At 45.6% G+C, this 26,974-nt stretch overlaps 1 protein-coding gene across 1 annotated transcript in view; it reads right to left on the minus strand.

The window, feature by feature from the left end:
* Positions 1–24,062, minus strand: part of TCF20 (transcription factor 20) — a 103,821-nt gene extending 79,759 nt beyond the window's left edge. The window contains exon 1 of the mRNA XM_081822555.1: positions 23,746–24,062. The gene's annotated coding sequence lies outside the window, so the exon portion shown is untranslated. The remainder of the gene's footprint in view (positions 1–23,745) is intronic.
* Between the last annotated feature and the right edge of the window lie 2,912 nt (positions 24,063–26,974).

Here is a 26,974-nt window from a genome sequence, read left to right on the forward strand (position 1 = left end):
CTATAAATAATGTTTCAAATACCATGTCCAGCACACAAACATAAGAATAGACAAAACACCATGAGTAAGAACCATCAAAAACAGTCACAGACCCAAAGGGACTCCAGATAATGGAATTAAGAAAAGATTATAAAACAACTATATTTACTGTCTGAGAAAATAAAAGTCAAGCTTGAAAATTTTAGCAGGGCACAAGAATCCATAAAAAGCAACATAGCAGATTTGAAAAGAACCAAAACTGAATACAATAAACCCATCCACTGCATTCTTAATTTCAACTAAACACAGATTAGTCAAAGAGAGAATTGGTTAAATGGAAGATAGGTCAAAATTAACTATCCAGAATGAAAAACTGAAAAGGGCAAAAAGTAGGAGAAGGGATAAGTGACAAGAAGGACACAAAGAGAAGGTCTAACACATCCATATAATTGGAGTCTTGGAATGAGACAAGAATGGGGGCAAAGCAACATGGAAAAGAATGCTGGGAATTCTCCACAACAGGCAAGAGACACCAGCCACAGACTAAAGAAATCTAGAATGTCTTCCAAAAATGGCATGACTCACTCTCTAAGCACAGTGCTGCAGCTCATTAAACAAGCTCCTACTGCAGTTGTACTAGGGGATGCACATGGGGAATATAAAGGCAAAGCACTCCCAGCATGTGAGGAGCTCAAAGTCAAGCAGCTAGAAGAGAGCTGTTAAATCATAATAATCTAATACACTCCACCTTATGTGCTACCAAAAAGAAGGGGGAAAAAGGGAAAAGGCAAGAAGAAAAAGCTAGAAGTATTTAAAAGGAAAATGGATGAAACTAAAAAGCAATAAAACTAAAAGGCACTGAAGGAGAACCAATATGGAGGATCCAATGCTCTCCAATGGTCCAAGCCTAGAAGCTATTTCCATTCTTTTTACAGTGCTAATCAAGTACCCCTCACAATCTGAACTGAAAATCCTTGGCATGAGAAATTCAAAGAAGAATCTTCTCCTCATATTCCGGCCCCCCCAACCCTACACCTAATAAAGGATTTTAAAAAATGATAAATCTGGACAGTTCTTCCTTCACTCTATTCATGGTACCATAAATAACCCAAACAAGCACCTTTTCCTCTCTTACTTTAGACAACACAGAGGAGCTGACTCTTGAAAGAAAGGTTAGGCAAAGGAAGAGTTCCACCAGGAGCTAGCTGGGCAAAGACCAGTCACTGCTCGGGAGCAGGGAATACCTATGGTCACTTAACAGATAATCAGGAAACAAGTGTATATAATTCATGGAATCCTCAAGTCATATGAAAATCAATCAGGTAAAAAACCCAAGGATCTCTGCCTTCTATGAAGCCCAAAACACTAAATGAACCCTCTCCTCCAAGAAGGCAAAATAGACAGACACAGCTTCTATAACAAAGTACGCGCCCATACAGGGAATCAAGTAGGAGTGGAACTGGCTGAAAGGTAAGTATAAAACCCTGCTACCAAGTTGGAAAGTTGACCTGCAAAGAAGCAGGTGATACATATACCAATGTGTTGATGAAATGAGATGAATCCTTTCTGAAGCAAAGTTCTACTGAAGTTTCTGGACAGAGCTCCTGGGATTCTGTGTCTAGAATATGACCATCAGTTAATAGGACATGATTCAACACATAACTCTGAATGTCTTGGTCTTAGAAATAAAGTGGTTTACAGTATTTTATGCATGCTGGGACCACTCTCAAAGCTTGGTTTCTCCAGATCTCCTGGGTCCTGTGAGCTGTAGAGGCTTCAAAGATATCAGGAAAAAAATACAGTGACTAAATAAAAATATAGGCATCAAATTTCAAAATCATTCAAAATTGCTTCTATTTCTGGGATTCCACTAATTGTTCAAACCTGCACACAGGCTTATTCATATCTAAGCCGATGTGTCTAAACTAACTTATTCAAATGATACTAGTAGAAAAGAACTCCAAATTCCCAATGAAAATTGCCTATCTGATATCTGATAAGGATCTAGTATCTAGAATATATTAAGAACTCTTACAACTCAACACTAAAGAGACAACACAATTAAAAAATAAGCAAAGGACTTCCACAGATATTTCTCCAAAAATGATATTGAAATGGTCAATAAGCACATGAAAAGATGCTCAACATTATTAGGAAAATGCAAATCAAAACCACAGTGAGATTCCCACCTCACACCCACTTACAGGACTATAATCAGACAGGAAATTACAAGTGTTGCCAGGATGTGGAGAAACTGGTACCCTCATACATGGCTGGTGTGAATGTAAAATGGTGCAGCCACTTTGGAAGCCAGTTTAGCACTTCCTCAAAAGTTTATACATAGACTTACTACCTATATGACCCAGCAACTCCATTCCAGGTATACACCCCCAAAGAATTGAAAACAGAGATGCAAAACAGACACCTGAATGCCAATGTTCACTGCAGCATTATTCAAAATAGGCGAAAGGTAAAAACAATCCAAGTGTCTATCAGATGAATGGATGAATCAAATGTGATATATACACAATGAAGTATTAGTCAACCATAAAAAGGAATGAAGCTCTGACATTTGCTACAACATGGATGAACTCTGAAAACATTAAGCTAAGTGAAATATGCCAGACACAAAAGGACAAATATTGTATAATTCTACTTATATGAGATACCTAGAACAGGCAAATGCATAGAGACAGAAAGAAGACTAGAGGTACCATAGCCTGCGGCCGGGGGGAGGAAGGCATGGGTAGTTATTGCTTAACAGGTACATAGTTTCTGTTTGGGGGTGATGAAAAGGTTTTGGAAACAGTGGTGATGGTTTCATAACACTGTGAGTAATCAATGCTAGTGAAATAGACACTGAAAAATGGGTTAAAATAGCAACTTTTACTACAATTAAAAAAAAAAGTTTGGAAGATCAGTTTCTTACAAAGCTAAAATATTATCAAACAATCCAGCACCCGTGCTCCTAGATATTTACCCAAATGAGTTGGAATTTCTGTAAACACAAACACTTTGCACAATAATGTCGACAGCAGCTTTGTTTATAAATTGCCAAAAACTGTAAGCAATAGAAATGTCCTTCAAAAGGTAAATGGATATAAACTGTGGTACATCCATACAATGAAATATTACTCAGTGATAAAAAAAAATATGTGCTATCAAGACACAAAAAGACAGAGTAAACATAAATGCACACTGCTGAATGAAAAGCGGATCTGAAGAGGCTACATAACTATATGATTCCAACTACATGACATGCTGATAAAGGCAAAACTATAGAGACAGTAAAAAGATTAGTGGTTGCCAGGGGCCCAAGGGAAGAGAAGGGATGAATAGGTAGGTCAGAGGGAACTTCTAAGACAGTGAAATTATTCTATATGATACTGTAATGGTGGATATATGACATTACGTCTTCATCAAAATCCACAGAACGTACAACAAAGAGTGAGCCCCAAAAGAGCCATGGATTTTAGTCAACAATAAGGTATCAATATCGGTTCATCAATTGTAACAAATGCACCACACTGACTTGAAATGCTAGTAACAGGAAACATCTCACATTAGTGGGGTACATTTGGTCTAACTGAACTGATACTGATACTTTATTATTAACTTACTATTAAGGACTGAAAACAGGTATTCAAACAAAGTACGGATACATGCTACAATGTGGATGAACCTCAGAAACATGCTAAGTAAATGAAGCCAGGCAAAAAATGTCACATATTGCATGATTCCATTTACATGAAGTCATCACAACAGGTCAATCCATAGACAGAAAGCAGATTGGTAGTTGCTAGGCAGGGGTTGGGGGATGGTGGGGAGGGTATTAACTACTTATGGGGTATGGAGTTTCCTTTGGGAGTGATAAAAATGTTTTGAAACTAGACAGAAGTTATACATGCACAATGTCATGAATGTACTACATGTCACTGACCTGCTGAACTGTTTACTTTAAATGGTTAATTTGGGGGTGCCTGGGTGGCTCAGTCAGTTAAATGTCCAACTCTTGGTTTCAGTTCAGGTCATGATCTCAGGGTTGTGTGATCAAGCCTCATGTCAGGCTCACGTGTTGGGCATGGAGCCTGCTTGGGATTCTCTCTCCCTTTCCCTCTGCCCCTCCCCTCCCCCGCTTGCTATCTCCCCCTTCTCAAAAATAAATTTAAAAAAATTTAAAAATAATGGTTAATTTTGGTCAAAGGGTACAGACTTCACAGTTATAAGGTGAAAAAATTCTGGAAACTTAATGTACAGCATGGTTACTATAGTTAATAATGTATTATATTAAAAATTGTTACTTTTATGTTTTGTGAACTTCCATCAATTAAAAAAGACCTGGCTGGTTCAGTTGATGGAGCGTGTGACTCTTGATCTTGGGGTTGTGGGTTTGAGCCCCATGTTGGGTGTAGAGATCACTTAAAAATAAAATCTTAAAATCTTTAACATAAAACAAAACCCAAAGGAGGCATCTCAGTCTAAAAGAACCCAGGACACCCAAGAGTAAGCAATTTCATGACTTGGTCTCCCCCACTCCTCATCATTAATCCTGGCTCCCTTCCATGACTTTCAGTCTCCAGCCCTGCAAACCTTGGAAATACTGAACAAGCTGCTATGAAAGTTTCAAACACTAAATTCACTATTGTTTAATACCGACCTACTTCTCCTATAAGATCTGAGCTCAAGCACTAAAAGCTAACCTTTCACCATCATCATCCTAAAATACCTCTGGATACCTTCTGTAATGCTCATTTAAGAGGGACAGAACAACTGTTTTGACCCGAAGGCTGCTTCCTGCTGCATGATGCCAACCCTTCTGCCCACCTTCTTGGGACCTCAATCTTGCTAAGATCACTGGCTCTTACCCCAACCACTTTTCCAGAATCAACCATTGTCTTCTAGGGCCTTCCCTTCCCTATGGCTAAATTTTCATAATGTATTAATATTGTTCTAACACGTCCGTTTCCCTCACTATACTGTTGAACACCCTGAGGGCAGGTCCTGGAACTCATCTCAGAACTCTGAAAAACAACTGCTGCTCATCTAGTCATTTCTCCATCTGGCTTCTTGTCTTCTCCTGCAGAAGAGTAAACCCACCATATTTCATTCTTTACCTACCACCCCACCGCCCCCCGCGCCCAAACTCAGCTTCTCTTCAAAAAGATTCCTGACCACCAAAATAATCCTTGACTGAGGACATATCTTCCCTGTGCCAAAACTAAATGCCATTAATTCTGTCTTTTGTGTACCTTTGTTCTTCCCTACTTCAAAAACTATTCACAGTCTGCTCACATATTCAATGCACCACACAGAGAATATAAGGAGTGTTGACACTATAATCCTTGCCTTCAAAGAGGACTGGAGAAGGAGGGTGAGAACACGTTCAGAAGAGTATAATAAAAAAAAGAAGATTAAATGTACACAAGAAAATTACAAAATTCCATGAGAGAAACACCCAGTTAAGGGGATGTTAGGTTTCATGGAAGAAGGAACATAAAAGAAAGGCCCTGAAAGACAGCGATCTCCATAGATGGAGAGCAGGCAGAGGGCATGGGCACAGGCAGGAACTGGGGACACAGAAGCCGCGGGAGAGCACACGTGTAGGGAAACCAGGAGATGGGCCTGGAAAGGCAGGGGAGAGTCCTCCTACGGAACCCTGAACAAGGCAAGGCATCAACATTTAAGCCAGTCCACAACCGAGAGGGACAAGACAAGAGCTGTATTTTAGAAGCTCTCCTGGCAGTAGTTAGAGACTGGACCAGGGACTGGGGAAGAGCTACCCTTCAGGGGGCATGACAGCAGCGCAGGCAGGTCTCCTACCTCCCTCATTCAAACCACTTCCCAGCTCTGCTAGCCACAACAGCCTCCTCTCCTACTCAGCTGGTTCCTCAGCATCTCCTCAACGGACCCCTCTTCGAACTCCTTCGCTTAAATCACTAACTAAAAGGGAAAATAATTTAATAGTCTGTCCTACAAAAGTGATTAAAAGCATATCTTATGGACTGATAGAACCTATGGTACAGATCCTTTACAACAAATATGGGAGCCCCTACTGTGTACCATGCACAGCACTAGGCCACAGAGACGCAAAGGTGAAGGAGCCAGTGTCTATCCCACGGAGTTTACATTGTGGTGGAAAAAAGAGATAAAAGACAACATGTCAGACAAATGCTGTGAAGAGAAAGAATGAGGCAGAGAGCCTGTGTGTACATGGGGGCTGCCTGAGCTCAGGTGGGTGGGGAAGGAAGCAGCCAGGCAGTATTCATTTTTACGAGGTACACATTTTACATTAAAAGGGACAAACGGGGCGCCTGGGTGGCTCAGTCGTTGGGCATCTGCCTTCGGCTCAGGTCATGATCCCAGGGTCCTGGGATCGAGCCCCGCATCGGGCTCCCTGCCCGGCGGGAAGCTTGCTTCTCCCTCTCCCACTCCCCCTGCTTGTGTTCCCTCTCTGGCTGTGTCTCTCTCTGCCAAATAAATAAATCAAATCTTTAAAAGGGACAAACAGGTTTTGGAGCCACAAAGAGCGGGGTTCAAGTCTGGATTCTGTCACTTAATGGCTGAGTGACCTCTTGCAAATGACTTAATCTCTCTTCAATCTCTTTCTTTATCCCCATCTTACAGATAAAGTACTGACCTTATAAAGCTCTTTTGTGAAAATTAAAGAATATAAATACTATGCACTTAATAAATATATAAATGTTAGCCATTAGATCAGTGGTTTAATAGACACAGAAATTATTCTGCTACTATATTTAAAAACTAGATAATAATTTGCCATAAACTGTCTAAAACAAATAAGTTTTTGGGAGATGAACCAACTATAACAGAAACCTGGTAATTGGGGTGCCTCGGTGGCTCAGTAGGTTGATTGGCCGACTCTGGATTTTGGCTCAGGTCATGATCTCAAGGTCGTGGGACTGGCCTGAGTTGGGCTCCGTGCTCAGTACTGCTCAGTGCTGCATCTGCTCGTCCCCCTCCCTCCGTTCCTCCTGCCCTGCCCCCCTCCTCCCCTCCCCCCGCCGTGGTCTCTCTCTGTCTACAATAAATACATGGACAAAATCTTTTTTTTTTTTTTTTAAAGATTTTATTTATTTATTTGACAGAGAGAGACACAGCGAGAGAGGGAACACAAGCAGGGGGAGTGGGAGAGGGAGAAGCAGGCTTCCTGCGGAGCAAGGAGCCCGATGCGGGGCTCAATCCCAGGACCCTGGGAGCATGACCTGAGCTGAAGGCAGACGCTTAACGACTGAGCCACCCAGGCGCCCCTGGACAAAATCTTTAAAAAAAAAAAAACAAATAAACACAAAAAACCTGGCAATATTTCGTTAAAGAGTATTAAGAACCACCTTCATCCACACATAAAAACAGTTCTATTATTCAGTGATAAAAAATGAACTACCAAGTCATGAAAAGACAAGGAGGAACCTTAAATGCATATATCTAAGTCAAAAAAGCCAATCTGACAAGACTACATACTGTGTGATTCCAACTCTACAACATTCTGGTAAAGGGAAAACCGTAAGACAGTGAAAAGCCCAGCGGTTGCCAAGGGCTGGGGGGAGGGAGGGGTGAATAGGTGAAGCACAGAGAACCTGGGGCAGTGACACTCCTCTATGATAGTAATGGGTACATGTCATTCTACATTTCTCTAAAACCACAGAACACAGCACCAAGAGTAAACTGTAATATAAACTTACAGGCTTTGGGTGACAATGATGTGTCAATGCAGGTTCATCAGTTGTAACAAAGGTACCTCTCTAGTGGGGGATGGTGATAGTAGGGGAAGCTGCACATGTGTGGGGGCAGGAGGTGTATGGGAAATCTCTGTACCTTTGCTCTCAATTTTGCTGTGAACCTAAAACCACTCTAAAAAATCAAGGTCGGGCACCTGGGTGGCTCAGTCGGATTAGCATCTGACTTCAGCTCAGATGGTGATCTCCGGGTTGGGATTGAACCCAGGACCTGATCAGCAGGGAGTCTTTATCTCCCTCCCCCTCTGTCCCTCCCTCTGCTTGTGCATGTGCTCTCTCTCTCTAATAAATACAGAAAATCTTTAAAAAGTAAAAAAATTAAAAAATAAAAAATAAAGGCAATTTTTTTAAACAAGTGCAGATAAATATGTACTGAACTGTAAAAACAGTTATCTCTGGAGAGTTACACACCCCTGTATTGTTTCAATTTTATACTATAAGCACACACTAATTTCATAATAAAAAGACACATTTCAATAAGAGGTAGTTCTAAAAGTTAAACTAAAACACAATGCTAACATTCTTGACATTTTTTTCTCTAACATATATAATTATTTCCATGTATAACTACTTCAACAAAGATAACTATTTTCATATGACCATTTCATCTCTAAGAGTAGTGGGATTTTTTCAAATTTCTAATTTGGTAAGAGTCAAATCTTATTGTTAAAAAAAATTAAATATTATGAGGTATATATTTAAATAAAATGTTAATAAGCTGAATCAGGTCAGCAAGAGAAAGAATATATTGGCTTATGGACCTAAGTCTGAATATTTATAGATGAACAGAGACAAAATTTCCCATTCTCCTATTCTCAAATGATTTAATTTAGAATGAACTAAAACAGAGAGAAAACATTAGTCTGCTCCTCCTTAGGAGCCTATATGACCTAGTAATTTGCTAATGAAATCAGATATACGACTTCTACATGGTTGATGCTGTGGCTTCACATTAGCAGAGACAGCTCTCGAGCTGTGTCACCACTGGGCTCCTGGAAAAGATTTCCTAACCACTCACTCACTGAGGAAGCTTCTGCAGCAGACACATGTGGACCAGTATCAAATATTAAGAATACTGGCAAAAAAAAAGGAAGTAGAGATGATGCTTGGTCTGTTGAGAAGGATTCCATAAATATATAATCTCAACTACTATAGTTAGAAGTCACTTCCAATTCTCCCTCTTTTTAGATAATAGTGGGGGGAGAGGCAGAGGGAGAAGCAGGCTCTGTTCTCTGCTGAGCAGGGAGCCCGATGCAGGGCTTGATCCCAGAATCCTGGGATCATGACCTGAGCTGAAGGCAGACGCTTAACTGACTAAGCCACCCAGGCGCCCCTGTGTTTTTATTTTAATTCCAGTTAGTTAACACAGTGTCCTATTAGTTTCAGGTGTGCAATATAGTGATTCAATACTTCCAATTCTCTTTAATAACATTTTTAAGGTTTACATCTTAAACACAGGCATATGAAAAGCCAAAAAAGCACCAACAAAAGAAATCATACTTACATTAAAAGATTGCTGAAATCTTAAAACCCAATATTTTGATTCTGAAAATAAGTTGCTGATTTTTTTTTTTAAATCACCAAAACAGTAGACTGAGCTGGCATCCTTTGAAAGCTCAGCACAATAAGTTCAATAAGAACAAGCAAGTAATAAAGTCACGGAACTCATTAATTCAGAAAGGGATCATGAACAGAGAGTCAAAGGGAAAAAAGAAACTGAAGCTTTCATGGCATATTCCCTTGAGAGCTGGCAGCAAAACTGATTTATTAAACACACAAAAACTACTTGCTGAGCACTAACTACATGCCAAGCACTCTTCTGGGCACTGGGGATATGATGGGGAACAGAAAGTCCCTGCCCTCGCAAAAATGATGTTCTAACAAGTAGGTCCCCCACATGGCAATTCCTGGGCTCCACTCTGCTCTGTTTCTACAATCCAAACCCAAACTCCTTCCCCTTCAAAGGGGTCATAAACTTATTCTGCAAGAGTTATCTCCTAGTTCACTCAAATTAAACCCAGAATTGCACTGTGTACAGGTTAAGGGCACAGAGTCTGGAGTCAGGATGCCCGATAACAAATCCTGGCTCTGCTGCTTTTTAGAGATCTCAGGGAAGTCGCTCGACCTCTCTGTTACAGTTTCTTCATCTTAAAAAATGGGGAAAATAGAGGCACCTGGGTGGCTCAGATGGCTAAGCATCTGCCTTCGGCTCAGGTTGTAATCTCTAGGTCCTGGGATCCAGCCCCACCGTGGGCTCCCAGCTCAGCAGGGAGTCTACTTTTCCCTCTGCCTCTCCCCCCTGTTGATGCTCTCTCCTCTCTCTCTCCCCCCCCAAATGAATAAATAACATCTTAATAAATAAACAAATAAGAAAAATTTTAAAATGGAGATAACAGTACTACCTCACAGGATTTTTTAAGAATTAAGCAAGTCACTATTCTTCAAGTGTTTGGAACACTGTCTGGAAGTTAGAATTTGTTATTTATATAAAATAATTATATTACTTATTATTTAGTATTATTTCAGTTTTTGATAAATATCCTCGCCTGTTTCAGAATCAAAGTGGTTGATGCCAAAATTTCCTATAAATCCATTTATTTCAACCAGTTGCTAAATATAGATCTTTCTTCTCATGCAGACTGGAGCCTTGACCCCAAGGAAGAGGCACAGATGATCAGTTCATCATCCCTCACATTCCCCCCCAACTAGTCTCTCAATATCACACCTCTCTTCACAAAACTTTGTTCCATTTATGAGAATCCAGTGCCCTGGCCCAGATCCAAGGCCCATCACCAAGGGCCTCACTCTTAGTCCACAGCCGCTTCTGACATCCCTTCCCTGCAATTTCCAGGCCCCCAAATAGCCTGAGCTTTTCCCTTTAATACGCCACATAGTTGCAAGCCTTGGTTCTTGAAGGAACTTCCCTTGGACTGCTCCTCCCCCACTCTTCCACTTAGCTCTCTCCCCTAGCCATCCTTCCAGGTGGTGCTCCCATGTCTGTCCCTTCCTCTACAATTTTCTCCGATATTCTTCCCATACTTAAGCAGAAGTAGAGCCCCCCCCCACCAACTAATTCTCTCCTAGAACTCTGGCTACACCACCATTAGCCTTACAGATCCCACATAGATTTTATAAATGTGAATCTTCCGTGTCTGATTCTTCTACAACACTCCCCTCCAGGGAGAGGGAAGAGGTATTACTTATTTTGCATTTCTGGTTCCTAGCATGGCATAAAGTTAGCAATCTCAGCTCAAGTGAAATAGAAATTTTCTTTTTCTTCCATTTTCTCTGATGTTTCATTCCTATAGGCCTCCTTTAGCCTTGTGTCCCTTATCTTTAGAGATAGTTAATTTTCATCTCTTTGCTAGCCAATGTAAAAATATTTTAATTTTTTTTAAAAAGAAACATTTAATAAATGCCGCAGGCTGCAAGATCCTTCACTCCAACTCAAATTTCTCCTGTTCGGTATGTTAGAACTTAAATCCTCTTCCACACAGACTTCTTCGACTAAAAGATGAAAATTCTATCCCTATTATGTTTAAATTTATATATCCACTAGGAAAAAACAAAACAAGCGGCACTGAATTCATTGCAACGTGCACATCTGTGCTTATGTCTGTTCACTAGTGGGGCAGGTACCTGTATGTGTTAGGTTCATCTACGCTGCCTGGGTGCACTGAGTTTATAGTAGTCATTGGCGGGAATCCTGAGGGCATGTTCTTTACACCTCTGCCATCAAGTAGGGGTTACTGAACACAAGTGAGTCTGTTCCACTGTTCTAAAACTCTACAGGAGAAATTGCTGGCGTTCCTCAGAGAGCAGGAAGTTATTCGGTTTGTTCACCTAAGCCACTAACACCCCATCCGACCTCGTCTGCTATTGTTTTCCTCCTCAGAGCTGAGAAACAGTTGACCATCACTCTTTAACACATCCTAAGACCCTTGTTAACTTATTGTTTAGAATACTTCATCAGCTTAAATTAACTCAGTTCTTTGGCTGATATTTTCTCGAATTTTTTCCCCATTCTTAAGCCATTTTAGTTATTCTTAGGAACACTTTGCAAGTTTTTTTACAACGGATCCAAATTTAACATTACTCTTTTTTAAAAGACTTATTTATTTGAGAGAGAGAGAGAGAGAGCCCGTGTGTGTGCTTGCGTGCGGGGGGCAGGGGGGGCGGGGGGGGGCGGCAGCAGAGGGAAAGAATCTCGAGCCGACTCCCCACTGAGCGCGGAGCCCTGACACAGCTTGATTTCACAACCCTGAGATCATGGCCTGAGCCGAAATCAAGAGTCAACGCTTAACTGACTGAGCCATCCAAGCGCCCCCAAATTTAACATTACTTTTAATACCTACTATGTGAAAGAGATAGAGAATTAAGATTAACAAGACATGGTGGCCACCTAAAAATACACAATTTTGTGGTGAAATAGACAAATTCTATATCAACTGGAACATACGACATACATAACTAACATATGGGTAAAGACAGAGGAGGAAGATGGGCTTCTAGAGCAGAGCCTCAGAGGCAAAGCCGGCATTTACTCGCAGTGCACTGACAGGCAAAATGCCCGATACTGGGGCTATAAAATAAAACAAAACACAGCCTTGACTGCAAGGATCTTACCACCTAGTACAGTGGTGTTCAAAAACATTTTGCAGTTTTTTCAGCAGAAATTTTACACAGATACCCAAATGCTAAGAGAGAGATGAGAGAGTTGCTGAGACTGAGTTGGGAAGAGGTGATTCTCACTCCTCCACCCCAGCCAGGCCACCTGGGCCCCAGCCATCTCTGCAGACCTGCGGCAGCCCGGCTCTGAGGAATTCAGAGTGCTCCCACCTTACCCCGCTGCCTCAACACAACACTTCTAACACGGCCGCCTACCTAACCATGAATGTACATAAGTACTGATTAAATAAAACACGAGAGCTCTGGAATCATTTACAAGTTCCTGGTCTAATGCATGGAAATGGCAGAGGCATATGGGGAAGGAGTGGGATGGCCAGACACAGGCAGGAAAAAGCTGAGTCCCAATCACGGGAATCTAAAACCAGACAAAGAACTGTAAAGGTCTGATCTGTTTCTTGAAAATCCCAGAGGTGGAAAGCTCATCTTAACTATTTTCTATTCCCCGCCCCCCACCATAATTCCTTTTCCTTAGCCAGCTCTATCTGCCTGCCACAGCAGTTTCTTCAAATCTTTCCTGCCTTCTTCAAGCCTCCAATACCCCACCTCACTCTTGGCCCTCAGCACGATCTTCACAAAACACACAGACAAGTGCTCCTTACCTTCCAGTCCTCATGCCTATCTGTTTCCCACCCACACACCTCTGCTTTCCTCCCAGAGGAGTATTCTTACCATCCGAACCAATGCCCCTGATCACAGGGGGCCCTGAGATATCCTGGAAGTCCTCCCCGTTCCAGCACGCCCTCCTGCATCTTCAACACCGTCCTGTACTGCTCCTTTACACATGCTAGAGGTTCTCACATATTTTTTAAATGTCTTCACGTGGTGCCTGGGTGGCTCAGTTGGTTAAGCGTCTGCCTTCAGCTCAGGTCATGATCTCAGGGTCCTGGGATCGAGCCCCACATCAGGCTCCCTGCTCAGTGGTGAGTCTGCTTCTCCCTCTCCCTCTGTGATCTCTCTCTCGCTCTCACTCTCTCTCAAATAAATAAAAATCTTTTTTAAAAAAAAAAAAAAGGTCTTCTCTTGACCCCAGATTTTCCCTGCAATTTTTTTTTTTTTTTTACTCTCCTTCAATAACCAAACTTCGGGAAGACTTGACCCCAAACTTACTGTCTCCACTTCTTCACCTCACTTTCTCATGAACACACAATAGGCTGGCTTTAACTATCCCCTCCCCTCCCAACTGACACTTCTCAGTAACCTTGGCTACCGCCTCTGACTTGAAACACTTTCTGTCCTCGTGCCACGCACTCTGGGTTTTCCTCCAAACCTGTCTGGTTGCACCCTCTCTGCTCCTGAAACACTGCCCTGCTCCCTTAAATGTTCACATTCCTCAGATTTTTGTCCTCCCCTCTGAGCACCTGTCATTATTAGCAACAATAATGGGGGGAGGGTCTAAAACTACGAAACCTCCTAAGTAACGGCCGAATTCTGTAAAGTCCTCATTACTGGTGGGACATGCTCAGCATTCAGGCAGGGAAAAATCAACTGCTTCTCTCCGTCTACATACTCACATCCTTGTCCACTCCTGAGAAAAATCTCCTCTATTTCTAGGCTGGACCACATGTGCTAACCTCTGACTCTTAAGTCTATAGCCCAGTTCCTTCTCCTAAATGTCACATCTGTGCCTCAAACGCTTGATGCCTTCCTCAAACTTAAGTCCAAAACGAAATTCATCACTTTATACCCCAGCCCAATCGTCTTTTCTCCACCATTTTCTATTTCAATGAATGGCACCACCATGACCAAGTTCCCAAGCCCGAAGTCTTTACTCTCCTTGGCCCCTTCTCCCTCACAGGTGGACCTCCTAAACAGTCTCATCACGTCACCATCATCCCCGACGCCTTCGCTTAGTCAATACTTTTGTCCCACATGGGCCAAATACTACTGCAGACACTAAGCATACAGCAATGAACAAGCCAAGCTTAATCTGAGAGGGAGGAGACAGGCAAACAAACAAAAGGCCAAGATAATTTCAGATCTGATCAAAGTTATGAATAAAATAAAGTTGTGTGATGTGATGGGGCATTACTTTATTAGACAGAGGGTCAGAGAGAACCTCCCAGAAAAGGAAACTTTTAAACTGAACCTGAACCACAGACAAGTCTCTCACAGATCTGGGAGGTGGCATGCTCCCGGCAGAGGGAGGAGCCAAGTATAACGGTCCTAAGGCAGAAATGAACTTCAGGTGTTCAAAGAACAGGGGGAAAGTCAACAAGGCTGGAACGTGCATGGAGTAAGGAGTCGGCCAGGGCAGATGGGCTCAGAAGAAGACGGGTCAGACAGGCCCTAGCTGGCCACCATGAAAGCAATGGAAAGCTACTGGAGGACTGTGGGAAGACAACTGACACAACCCAGTTTGAATTTTTAAAGGTCACTTTAGCTGATAAGTGGAAAAAATGGTTTGGGAGGAGGCCAAAAATAGGGGGTTGGAACACCAGTCAGGAGGCTAAAACACAGTCCGGATAAGAGGGGATGGTGCTTGAGATGGGAGAGACAAATTCAGGATATGTTATGGATATAAAGTGAACAGATCTTGCTGGGAGATGAAAAGTTGAAATGAGGGAGAAGAGAAAGGGATCTAGGACAATTCCTAGGTTGTTTATAGGTATAAAGTACAGACAGTAAAATTACATATAGTATATGACTCAATCAGATTTGATGATTGCCTATCAAGACTTAGAGGATTTCCATCACTCTAGAAAGTTCTCTCATGTCCCCTGTCAATCCCCTTCCATCCAAGAAGCAAACACTGATGTGATTTCTAGTATCACAGACCCCTTCTGCCTACTCAAGATCTTGTAAGTGGGATCACCCATTATGTACTTTCTTGTGTCTGGTGTTTCATCCAGCATTAATACCTATGAGATTCATCCTTACTACATGTATCAGAAGTTTGCTCCCTTTTATTGCTGAGTGGTCTTCCACTGTATGAATGTATCTGTTTATCCATTCTCCCGCTGACGGACATCTGGACTATCTACAGTCTCTGGCTACCATGAATAAAGCTGCTATGAACATTCTTGTATAAGGCTTATTTGTGAACATATATTTTCATTCCTCTTGGACAGATACCTAGAAATAGAACTGCTGGGTCACAGGGTAGACATACATTCAGCTTTTTTTATTTTTTAAGTTTTTTTTTTTTATTTATTTGAAAGAGAGAGAGAGGGAGAGGGAGGGTGGGAGAGGGAGAGAGAATCCAAGTGGACTCCATGCTGAGTGTGGAGCCTGACGCGGGGCTCGATCCCATCATGACCTAAGCGGAAACCAAGAGTCAACACTTAACCAACTGCACCACCCAGGCACCCCATATATTCAACTTTTGAAGAAACTTCCAAACAGTTTTCCAAAGTGGTGGCATCATTTTATACTCCATTTACACCTTTGTAGATGGACTCTAAGGACACTTTTCATCCCTACCCCATCATCTCCTTTGCTGCCTGTTTCATGCTATTCATTCATTCAACAAATATCCTGAAGGATGAGGAAAAGACCAGGCTGGCCAGACTGTTCGAGGCTGAGGAAGGTAGCGTACAAAGCAGTCCCTGAAGTGGGAAAGAGCTGGGTGCCTTCAGGAGACTTGAGAGAAAGTGGATGTGACTGGAGGACAGCAAGCAAAGGCGGCAGGAGGGGCGGTCAGAGGCAGGCAAGGGCCAGGGTCCTGAGGGCCGTGTGAGAAATGGGAAGGAGCTGGGATTGTCTTCCAAGCACTATGAGAAACCATAAAAAGATTGTTAAGTAGAGGAGAGACAGGTAACTCTTGGCCACTCCGGGCAAAGTAGAAGAGAGACAGACAGAAGAAGAAACGGAGAGTCCATGCTGAGAGGCAATCACAGTGTTCCAGGTAAGAGATGATGATGGCTCTGAGGGCAGTGGCAGTAGAATGGACAGACCCCAGTCACAGCACAGAAACAGCACTGACGGTGACTTGGTGATGGATGACATGTAGAGGATGGGGAGAGAAAGGGAGGACTCTCATCTGGGAAGCCTGGAGGCTAGGAAAGCCGCTTACGGAGAAGGGGACAGATGAAGGAGAAAGACCTTCCAAGGAGTGTCTATTCAGTTTTGGACTTCGGAAGCTCAAGCTACTGGCGACATATCCCTTGCAGTGCTGTCACGCAGAAGCTGCAGCAGCTAGGAGAGATCTGGCTGAAGTTACCAACGTGGGGCTGATCAGCTCACAGATAATCATGAAAGCCTGGGGATATCCGAGAGCACCCGGGGAGAGAGTACACTACATTACAGGGGTCCAGAGAACACCAACGGTCAAGCAGAAGGGGAGGAGTGAGCTGCAGAGGCGGGAAGGGACAGCTGAGAGACAAGCGGGTGGATGAGGAAGTAAACGATCCACCCCTGAGAAGCTGCCTGTGACCTTTTTTTTAAGATTTTTAAATTTATTATTAGAGAGAGAGAGTGAGCGAGCATGAGTCGGGGGGAGGGGCAGAGGGAGAGAGAGAATCTCAAGCAGACTCCCTGCCAAGCGTGGAACCCAACGTGGGGCTTGATCTCACAACCCTGAGATCATGACCTGAGCTGAAATCAAGAGTCAGACGCTCAACTGATGGGGCCACCCAGGTGCCCCATGTGACCTTTCAAGTTAGGGTTCCACATCTTGGTAGAATACCTCGTACTCCCTCATCAGAGCCCTTCTGATACCCCTGTTTTTGTGCCCTTCTCTACTGGGCAGGTATTTGAGATACCTGAGTGTACTCTAAAATCCATACACTTGGCAGGAACCAACACTGCTCTAGTCCAGTGTCTCAGTACACAGCACAGTGCTGAATGTTCATGTCATGGACAACTACCACTTACTGAGTGTCCCCTAGAGGTAATTATTTTTATTTTTATTTTTAAAAGATTTTATTTATTTATTTGACAGAGAGATAGAGAAAGAGCACAAGTAGGCAGAGAGGCAGGCAGAGGGAGAGGGAGAAGCAGACTCTCCACTGAGCAGGGAGCCCGAAGCAGGGCTCAATTCCAGGACCCTGGGATCATGACCTGAGCCAAAGGCAGCCGCTTAACCGACTGAGCCACAGAGGCGCCCCCCCAGAGGTAATTAATGCACTCCACTGTATGCTTTTCCTATGTTAGTTCCTTTTCCCAATGGCCCCAAGGAAAGTGTACTTCCATCTTATAGAGGAGGAAACTGTGGCTCAGGCAAAATGTCACTGCCAAAGTGACGGAGCCAGATTGTAGCCATACATCCTCCTTCGCATGCTCTGCTGCCTCCACAGAGTGCCGTCACGTGGACTCTTTACAGCAGGAGCGCCCTCTCATATTCCTGCCAAAGGGATACAAAAGCTGTCCCCAGGTAAACTGGCCCACCAGGGCTCTACGTCAGGGAAATGTCCAGGGAAGTAGCTCTGCTCGTCAAGACTCCCTGCTCTTGTCAGGCACAGTGAACCATCTCCAGACTCCCAAAGTAATGCTTCATACTTAGGGTGCTTCTGAATGTAGAAATCTTCCACGAAACCGAGGTCTGGAGGTGAAAAAACAGGCCTCTTAGGGCCTTAACTCTTGAATTTTAGAATTCAGCCACGTTTCAGAAATTTCCCCCTATACCTAAAGGGCCTTATTCTAACTTCACAACTAATGCTGAATGTGGCATCCATTCCAGACCAAGACATAATCAGGATGAGATTATGTCTCAGTGGGGCCTGAGAAACCAACACTACATATCTGTGTGAAAAGTAACAATGGTATAATATTCTTTTCCATACTCTGATTTTCAGATTAATGTGCTGCCTCTGCCCTGACTTCTTCTTCTTTTTTTCTGAGAGAGCGAGGAGACAGCGTGTGAGGTGGGGGGTGGGGGGTGGGGGGGAATCTCAAGCAGGCCCCACGCCCAGTGCAGAGCTGGACACAGGGCTCGATCTCACGACCCTGAGATTACGACCTGAGCTGAAATCAAGAGTCAGATGCTTAACTGACTGAGCCTCCCAGGTGCCTATGCTCTGACTTCTTCAGACTGGAAATACGTGGGCTTCCTCCTAAGTGGGTACATTAGTACTCAGAGACTTCCTTTCTTTTTCCACTCAGGAGCAACTGTTAACTATCAGTCTTCAGGTGAGAGAGCATGGGATATGGTGGAAAGAAAACCAGCCTCGCTGGCAAAGAGCAGGGTCCTAGCCTTGACTGTCAGCATAAAGCTGTATGAATCTGGAAAGTCACCACCTTCCTCAGCATCTCTCCTGAGTTGTAAAGCCAAAGGGCTAGCTAGACGAGCTGATTTCTTAGGTTTCTTTTCAGCTCTCTACAGAACTCTATAATCAGAGAGCATAGACAGGGTGGGTAAAGGTATGTAGGATGCAGTAGGATGGCTGGGAAAGGCTGGGAGGATGAATCCTCCAGGCTACGATTAAATTAACAGTCTGTCTGAACTGCACTGCCGTGCATACAGCTGTTACTAATATTTGTTGGTTTCATTTGAAGCTTTAACAAAGTATGATGATTACAATACCCCAATCCAACCTCCCAACAAAGAAACATAAACACAACTGAATGTTTCTAATAATGCTTAGCACTCACCAATATTATAACATATCTCTACTTTTTTTTATCAGAACTACCCTTTACAAGGGGTAATCGTTTCTTATTCTTTTTTTTTTTTTTAAGATTTTATTTATCTATTTGTCAGAGAGAGAGAGAGAGAGAGAGCACGCACACAAGCAGGGGGAGCGGTAGGCAGAGGGAGAAGCAGGCTCCCCGCTGAGCAAGGAGCCCAATGCGGGACTCGATCCCAGGACCATGACCTGAGCTGAAGACAGATGCTTAACTGACTGAGCCACCCAGGCATCCCTCTTTCTTACCCTTTACAGGGTATCATTAATGATCCATCTTAAGCTCTTTTGAGCCAGGTCCCCAATCACAAAGCATGAAGATATAAACAGGAAAAGTTTCAACCAACCCACTTACATTCTTTGGATTAACTTCTCAAGATGCTCAAGGCTAAAGCAAATTACTTACTTTGTTTAATGCCATTTTCATCCATCCCACAGACCAAGTATGAATGCCCTGCTGGCAGAAAAGGCTTCAGAAGAGGGAACATCTACTCTCACACAGCATCCTGAGTCACTATCATATTGTCTTTTTATTCTCTTCATAGTTATCCCTGCCTGATATTCTTATTTACTTACTGTTTACAGCCCATCTCCAGAGCAGGTTCCTTTTCTATCTTGCCCACCACTGCATCTCCCATGCTTAGAAAATCACCTATAAATATCTCTTAATGAAAACTAGAACACACACAGAGGGCCTCTGTCCACATTCAGGGATGTGATATTCAAACATGGAAACCATCTTCCAATTGGGGGCGATGGCATTCAAGTATTCCAATGAACTTCCACCCTTTCTTACAGCACAGCTTACGTGTGCATACGACAATACGGATATTTCCCCCTATAGTTAATGTTTTCTCTTTCTTAACTTCCCCACAATGAAGCATCAGATAACAAGCCACAGATACACCAATAAGTCACTTTTTAGTTCATCTTCCTGCTGGGTTGTGCACATTACCTACAAAGGAAACACAGCTCTAGTGCAAAAAGTACTGATTGTGTTTGTCACCACGAGAACCTTTTCACCCACACTGCACACATCACAGGTATTAAGAGGACTGTAAGCAGCCTAACTAATAATAAAAAAGCTATCCAGTCTAAGTGCAATGTGCCCAGATTATGCTCTATGAAAGCCATGACTTCATTATATTTCAAATGTGTAACTTTTGATGTATAGTTATACTCCATCATAAACAGGGTTTTACTGTTTTGCTTTGTTACTTTAACCTCCACAAAAAGAAAATGAAGGCAGCAGAGTCAGAAACCCCTGACAATCTAATGAGCACTAAGGTGCCTCGAACACAAGCTTAAGGCACACAGGGGACTGTCTTTTGGAAATGTATCTTTTCAGTCCCATCTGGTCAAACGCAGCACAGTCACCACCTAATAAGGATTCCTGTGCAGTGCAAACCTGTGTGGTAGCACAGACGGGAAGAGACACAGCCCCTCATATGATACCATTCTCTGAGCTGATACAAGAAGTTTTCGGCTCAAAGATAGAATAGCAGACTTGGGAATGAAGGAGAAACTTTTTAGATTACATCTCAGGTGCACTAGCAAAACTGGCTAGTTATAGGGAAAGTGAAAGTTTACAGAAGTCCCAGGGGTTACTAAACCAGAGTCTGGTTTAGTGGCATAGCTGCAAAAACCAAGCTTTCCAGTAGTTTGCCCAAGTCCAGATTTTCATTTCATTATAACTTAAGAAAAAAAAGAATAGGGCACAGCAGGAAGTATGGATTCCAAGGCCAATCTACCACCAGCTGATTTGTGCCTTGAGCAGGCAGGGAGCCATAACAGATTGGTAAGGCTTTGGAGCCACGGTAAGGATGGTCTCTGTGACCTCTCAGGAAAAGGAGAGATCACCTACCTCTCAGGTATGCTGGGTAGATTTTGTAAGACAAGTTAAAATACCTGGGACAGAACCTAGCATAATGGATTTAAAAAATAACAGCAAAAACCTGATACAGATATTAACATCCTTTCCTATGTGATTTAAACTACATTCCATTCCATTTTATGAAGTTAAAGAAAAAAGTATACCACTAAAAGATTATGGAACCTAAAGCCCATGTCTCCTAACATCTTACTACCTTAGCAATCTTCTCCCCCCCCCCACACACAAATCACCTCTGCAGAGTAAGAGTTTTATAATAATCTTTTCCTTGTTACATTATAACACAAATATAAACGTATGTGAGTGTGAAAACTCCTTATGACTTAAGTAACCAGCATTTTAGAAATCCCACACCAAACACTAGGTCATAATTCAAATACCCACACAGAATAAATTACTTATTTTGAGAAACTCCAAATAATTACTGTGTAGCCATATAAAAGTGTCTTACCTATGTGACAGGCCCCATGTTAACATACAAGAAAAATGATACCAATCCATCTCCAAAGTCAACACTATAAGCACACCTCCCCTTGCTGAGACCCTTTTTGAAACTGTACAGACTGAATAAAAGAGTGATGGAAGACACATTACACCACATTAGGCACATGTCCTCCAAGCATCAACAGTAACAGGAATTTAAGACAAACAAGACCAAGGCTGAGGCCGGTCAAGAAGGGCCAACCAGTCAAAAGCATGGCCTAAGGCTCTCACACACCATAAAATCAGTGAAACTAATTGGGGTTCTGCAGCATTTGAGAGGAGGCATCCGCTACCATTAAGGAATAAATTGGGGATGCAAACAATTAGTGCACCCTGAGGTGACAGTTAATTTCACCAGCATACCATTTCACAGGAGATATTATGGAATTCCACTTGATCCCTACTCTGAGAATACTGTAGTGGGAAATTTCAAAAATTAGCCAAATGCCAAATATCCCTTCCAAGAATTTTAAATAAGGTCCCTCCACAATTCCCTGCATAAAAGGGTCTTGGAACTCCTGGAGCCAACCAACATACACAGACCCAAATACACAACATTATCCACGCTTCCAAATTGTCAAATGTTTTCTTAAATCTTTCTCCTGATAACTTTTTTGTACAAAGACAAAAAATATAAGACATACTCAGCATAGACTATAATAAAATACACTTTCTGAGACACACTGAACAGTATCTGGGATTTGAGGAAAAACTATGCTAACCAAGTTTGATGCTCTGCTTTAGAAGGAAGAGGCTGGAAACTAAAAAGTGGGATAGGATCTTAAAAGCCAGGTAAGAAAAATCCTGCATTTCTCAAGAAGCCTGCCTCTGGCTAAAACAAAAGCACACGGTAGTAGACCAAAAACAAACAAACATCAAAAAACCAAAACAAACGAGAAAACCTACCCAAAACCCCTATAGTATTTGACCTAGAAGGAAACCCTCATTTAACAGAGGAGGAAATTGGGAGGCTGGAGAGGGTAGGTTAACTTGGCCAGGGTTATAGTTTATTTGGGGGCAAAGCTGGAAGTAGATTCCTGGTCTCCCAGGTCGGACTTCAGAGCAGTTTCTCACTCCACCATGTAAGATGTTCCGCTGCCACCCCATGTAACATGTTTCATAAAAGTCTTCACTGAGGCTGTGAACATAAGGGTCCAATTATCATTCAAAGATCTGCCCGTTAGATAATAGCTTGAAAATTCCATTCATTTTACAGCAGTTACCAGAGTCATCTAATCTTGGAGGGGGAAGAAAAGCAAAGAGGAAAAGGGGGAAAAAGTCCTAATTTCGATCTGTCCCCTAAGGGCAAACTAAAGGGATGCCTACAGACAGGCAGACAGCTCTAGCATCCACAACCACAAAAAAGAGACAATAATCCCCACCCACAGGCCCAGGAAGGCGACCGCTCCGCGCCCTCCCCCCCCCCCCAAAAAACACACTAAATTCCACTCCCATCCCGGCGCACAGGAGACATTCCACCTCCAGCCGCTGCCAGAGCGAGCTGGGCCGAATGGGCCACTCTCCTTCAACCACCACTCCCCCTGCTCCAAAAGAGACGAGGAGCTTCAACCTCAGGCCCCTAAACCGGCGCTCGCTCGCACCCGGGACCACAGGATCCAACACCCGCCCCGCTCACCGCGGCGAAGGAGGGGGAGAAACTCCCACGCAGGAAGTATGTCCCGCGCTCTGCTTCCCGCCCCCCCGCGCCAGGACCTTGCGCCCCGTCAGCCGGTACCTGTCCTCCGCCTCCAAGAGGAGAGAAGCTGCCGCGTCCACATGGCTTCAGGTGTTCACATGGCAATAAACGGGCCCCCGTCCCTCCCGCGGCAGGGCGCGCTCCGACTCCCGGGCTCCCAGCACCGCTCCCGCCCCAAGCCCAGCCTTCGCCCGCCGGCCTCGCCCCCAGCCGCCACGAAGAGGCGAGCGCCGCGGGACGCCGGGGGCTGCCAGGGGTCCCGGGGTGGGCGGCGCTGACCCTGCGGACTCCTGGGCGCCGCCCGCTCACACCCCCCGCCTTTGCACCCGAGGCCGCGACAAGCAGGTACCTTTCCCCGACACCCTGAGGCTAGGACTGGTGCCCAAGCCCTGCCGGACTCCCAAGCCAGACCCCTCAGACCCCTCAGCGCCCTCAGCGCCCTGATGCCAGGCCGGGCCCCTTCCCCTGCGCATCCCCAGGCCAGGCCGCTCCTCTCTGCACTCCCGGGTCGGGCCGGGCAGGGACCTTTCCCTCAGCACCCCGTGCCCTGGACTCGGAGTCCAGGGGGCTCAGCACTCCAGGTCGGCCGGGCTAGGACCTCTACCCCAGCCCCCAAGGCCGGACACCCCGGCCTGGCCCCAGCCCCTCAGCCCTGGCCCCTGCCCCTCCCCCTCAGGCCCGGACGGCGGTTACCTGCGGGAGCCCCCCGCCCGGTCCCTCGGCCTCGGCCGGGGGCGGGAGGGGAGGGAGCGGCGGCGGCGGCGGGCGGCGCTGCGCGAGGTGGGGGTGGGGGAGCCTCCGCCGCCTCCAGCTCGGGCGCCCGGGCCGGCGGCGGGGCGGGCCGGGGCCGTGGCCCCTCAAGCCTCGCTCCGGCCCGCGCGCTCGCTCCCCGGTCAGGCGCGCCTCAGGGCGGGCTCCCCCGGCGGAGGCCGCGGCCGCCTCGCAGGGGCCGAAAGCGGCTCGGCTCCGGGTTTTTTCTCTCCATTCTCCCAACACACAGGAAATAACAGAGCGTCAGGTGACGGCGCGCGGCCAATGGGGAGGCTCCGGGCCGCGGCGCGCGGGCGGGCGGGAGGGCGCGCGGCGGGGCGGTGCGGGCGGCGGGGGCGGGGCGGCAGGGGGCGGGGCCGGCGGGTGCGCGCGTGCCCACCCGCGTGCGGCGGCGCCGAGGCCTGCGCGCGCCGGGCCGGGTGCGCGGAGACCCCCGCCCAGCGGCCGGGGTCGCGCGGGGTTCCCCTAGGCAGCTGCCCGGCGCCGCGCGTGCGGCTGGCGGCTCGCACAGTGCCATCTTGGCCGGCGGCTCCCGGCCGTCCTGGGAGTGGCCGCGAGCCAACTTTCTGGGGAGTTGGTGGCCCGGAATCTCTCCCTGGGATTTCTGGAGTTCCCTGGAGCCTCCAACGCCAGAATCGCGCCTCTGGCACCCTGGGGAGCCCGCGGGCGAGGGCCTGGCCTCCTCCGGGTAACCTGCTTAGTGGGGCCGGGCAAGGGGGCAGCTCCTGACCGCCAAGCGCCCTCCGGCCCAGCAGGCCTGCTTCCCTTCCCTCCTCCGCCCCTTAGCGCCGCGTGTCCTTGGATGAATGACTTAGGCTCCCTAGATAACAGATAACTTCCTCAGTTTCCTCCGCAATAAAAGCGAGGAGCTGGGAGGCCCACCAACCTCGCATGTAAAAGAGATATTCACCGAAAGCCAGTTGCCTTCGCCTGCGGCGGCGTTAAAAACGCTACAACGCCTGGCTGACTGGACCCAGGGTCCAGAATTAATTTGGAGATAAGGTGGAGGATTTGCGGTGCCAAGGCCTCGGGCCGTTCCCAGCCTTCTTTTGCAGACCTCATGTATGTTTTATGGAGCAAAGGAATGGCTTGGCTTTTTTTTTTTTTTTTTTTTTAAGAAAATCTCAGTTGTAGAACAACCACTGAGATGTTTGTTCCCTGTGACCCACTGCTATCAAAAGGGAGGAGGCCAGAGGGGGGTAGGATGTGTTGGGAATGTTTGTGATCCTACTTCTGACTCACCCAGAGATCTGGCCAAATACTCTCCCCAGTCTGGGCCTCAGTTTCCCACTGGTATATAAAGGGAAGGAGGAGAGTTTGAACTAGATGCCCCTAATGTTGGCTAACACTGCTGATTCTAAATTAGGGCCCCATCTGCCCTAGATGTGAGGGGAGTATGTGGCTTCCTTTCCTGAAGCAACCCAACTTGAAAGTAAATTGGAATTGGAAGAGTGCTTTGGGCAGCAGGTGGAGGTTGATAGGAACCAGGTGTGGCCTGGGACCCAGATTTCAGTACATTTGAGGTACAAAGCTCCCCTGGGCCTAGCTCTACCCTTTCACCTCTAGCCTCACCTAGCCAGAGACATAAATGATTTACCTTGCCTCGGGCCACCCAAGGAGGGTCCTGGCCGTTTCAACACCTGCCCCCAGTAAAGGGATTCGAGGCAGGGCCTCAGTTGGTTCTGGCACTTCAGGAGGATGTGGTTGGGGAAGGCAGTGATTTCTCCTGGCTCCTGTCCAATTTCACAAAGTAGGGGCTGGCTCCAATGTGGGTCAGGGCTATTCTTGGAGACTTGATTCCCCAACACCTCCTGCATGCCAAGCGGGGTGCCGGGCTCTTCCGGGGCAGAGCTGAAGAGGCTGCTAGGCCCTGCCCTCTGACTGTTCCATTGTTCTGTGAGTTTCATTTTCAAATTCTTTCCCACTAAGACTTTTAAAAGACCAGTGCTGGCTTCTGCTCGGGTCAGGGCTGCAGAGGAAAAGATGGGGGGACTCCCAGCACAGATGCATGTTTTCTGGACAAACTTGGAAGGATGCAGGGGAGCTTTCTAAGCACTGGGTGTTGGGGGCACCCTCAGTTTCTTGAGAGAACTCATGAAGGGAAAAGCTTTTCCTTTGTCTCCTGCCCCAACCTTCCCTTCCCCATTTCCTCAGCTCCCTCAGGTCTCAGACGGAGGGACTGAAACATGAAATGGATGGTCACAAACTGTGCAGAGAGCCTCATTCAAAAAGGAAAGAATGCAGATAGAGAACTTGAGTCCAGGCTCTTGTCTGCTCCTGCCTCCCGTCCCGGGACTGGTTCTATAGCCCCCTCTCTCCCAACCCCCTTGAACCCTGCCAGAACATTGCCCAGCCAACCTCTACCTGGAAACTTCCCCAGTCCTAGGGCCAGGCCAGCCTGGACCTCTTCACCCCTGGTGGCCTGTCACTTTTCCTTTCAGTACCATTTGGAAAAAGAACCTGTGGGCATTATGGCCAACAGACAGATACAGGTTACTCTTGGGCTGTGTGGCCTTGGCCAAATCACTTCACCTCTCTGGTTTCCTTAGCCGTAAAAGGGGATAATAAGGTATCATGGGAGCCTAAAGAGATCTGCATGAAAGAATTCAGTACAATACCAGGCACATGTTAACAACAGCTACAGTTCCACGATATGGCCACAACAGGACACATGAGCAGACTGAGGCTCATAGAGGGCAAGTTACTGCCCAAGACCCCATAGTGGCCAGAGCTCAACGGGGGAAACTCCTCTTTGATCACATTAGAGTTCCTCTATTGTTCTCTTGTCTCATCTACGAGAATCTTGTTTTTCCTACCACTTTAAAGAAAGGACAGTAGATCTGTTTGGGTTTTTTTCTCTCCTAACCTAGTCTACTGAAAAAATACTTATTGAACTGAATCAGTGGTTTCAATTCCAGGAGCAAAATTAATCCTTTCCCTCCTCCTCCGGCTTTTGGAAACCCTGTGTCACTCCCTTTATTACAAACTCCTCTGCCCTCCTCCAGGCACCTGGGCCACTCCGGGATTACAAGTGGAGCCTTCTGCCTCTAGGTCACTGATTCCGCTACCATCTGTCAGCACGGATTGATTGAGGAGACTGGCCTGCTCGGCAGATCAGTGACTCGTGCGAAGTGAGCCGGACCGTCACTGC

Source organism: Leptonychotes weddellii, chromosome 5, assembly GCF_054177405.1.
Source record: "Leptonychotes weddellii isolate Sample4059 chromosome 5, ASM5417740v2, whole genome shotgun sequence".
Classification (NCBI taxonomy): domain Eukaryota; kingdom Metazoa; phylum Chordata; class Mammalia; order Carnivora; family Phocidae; genus Leptonychotes; species Leptonychotes weddellii.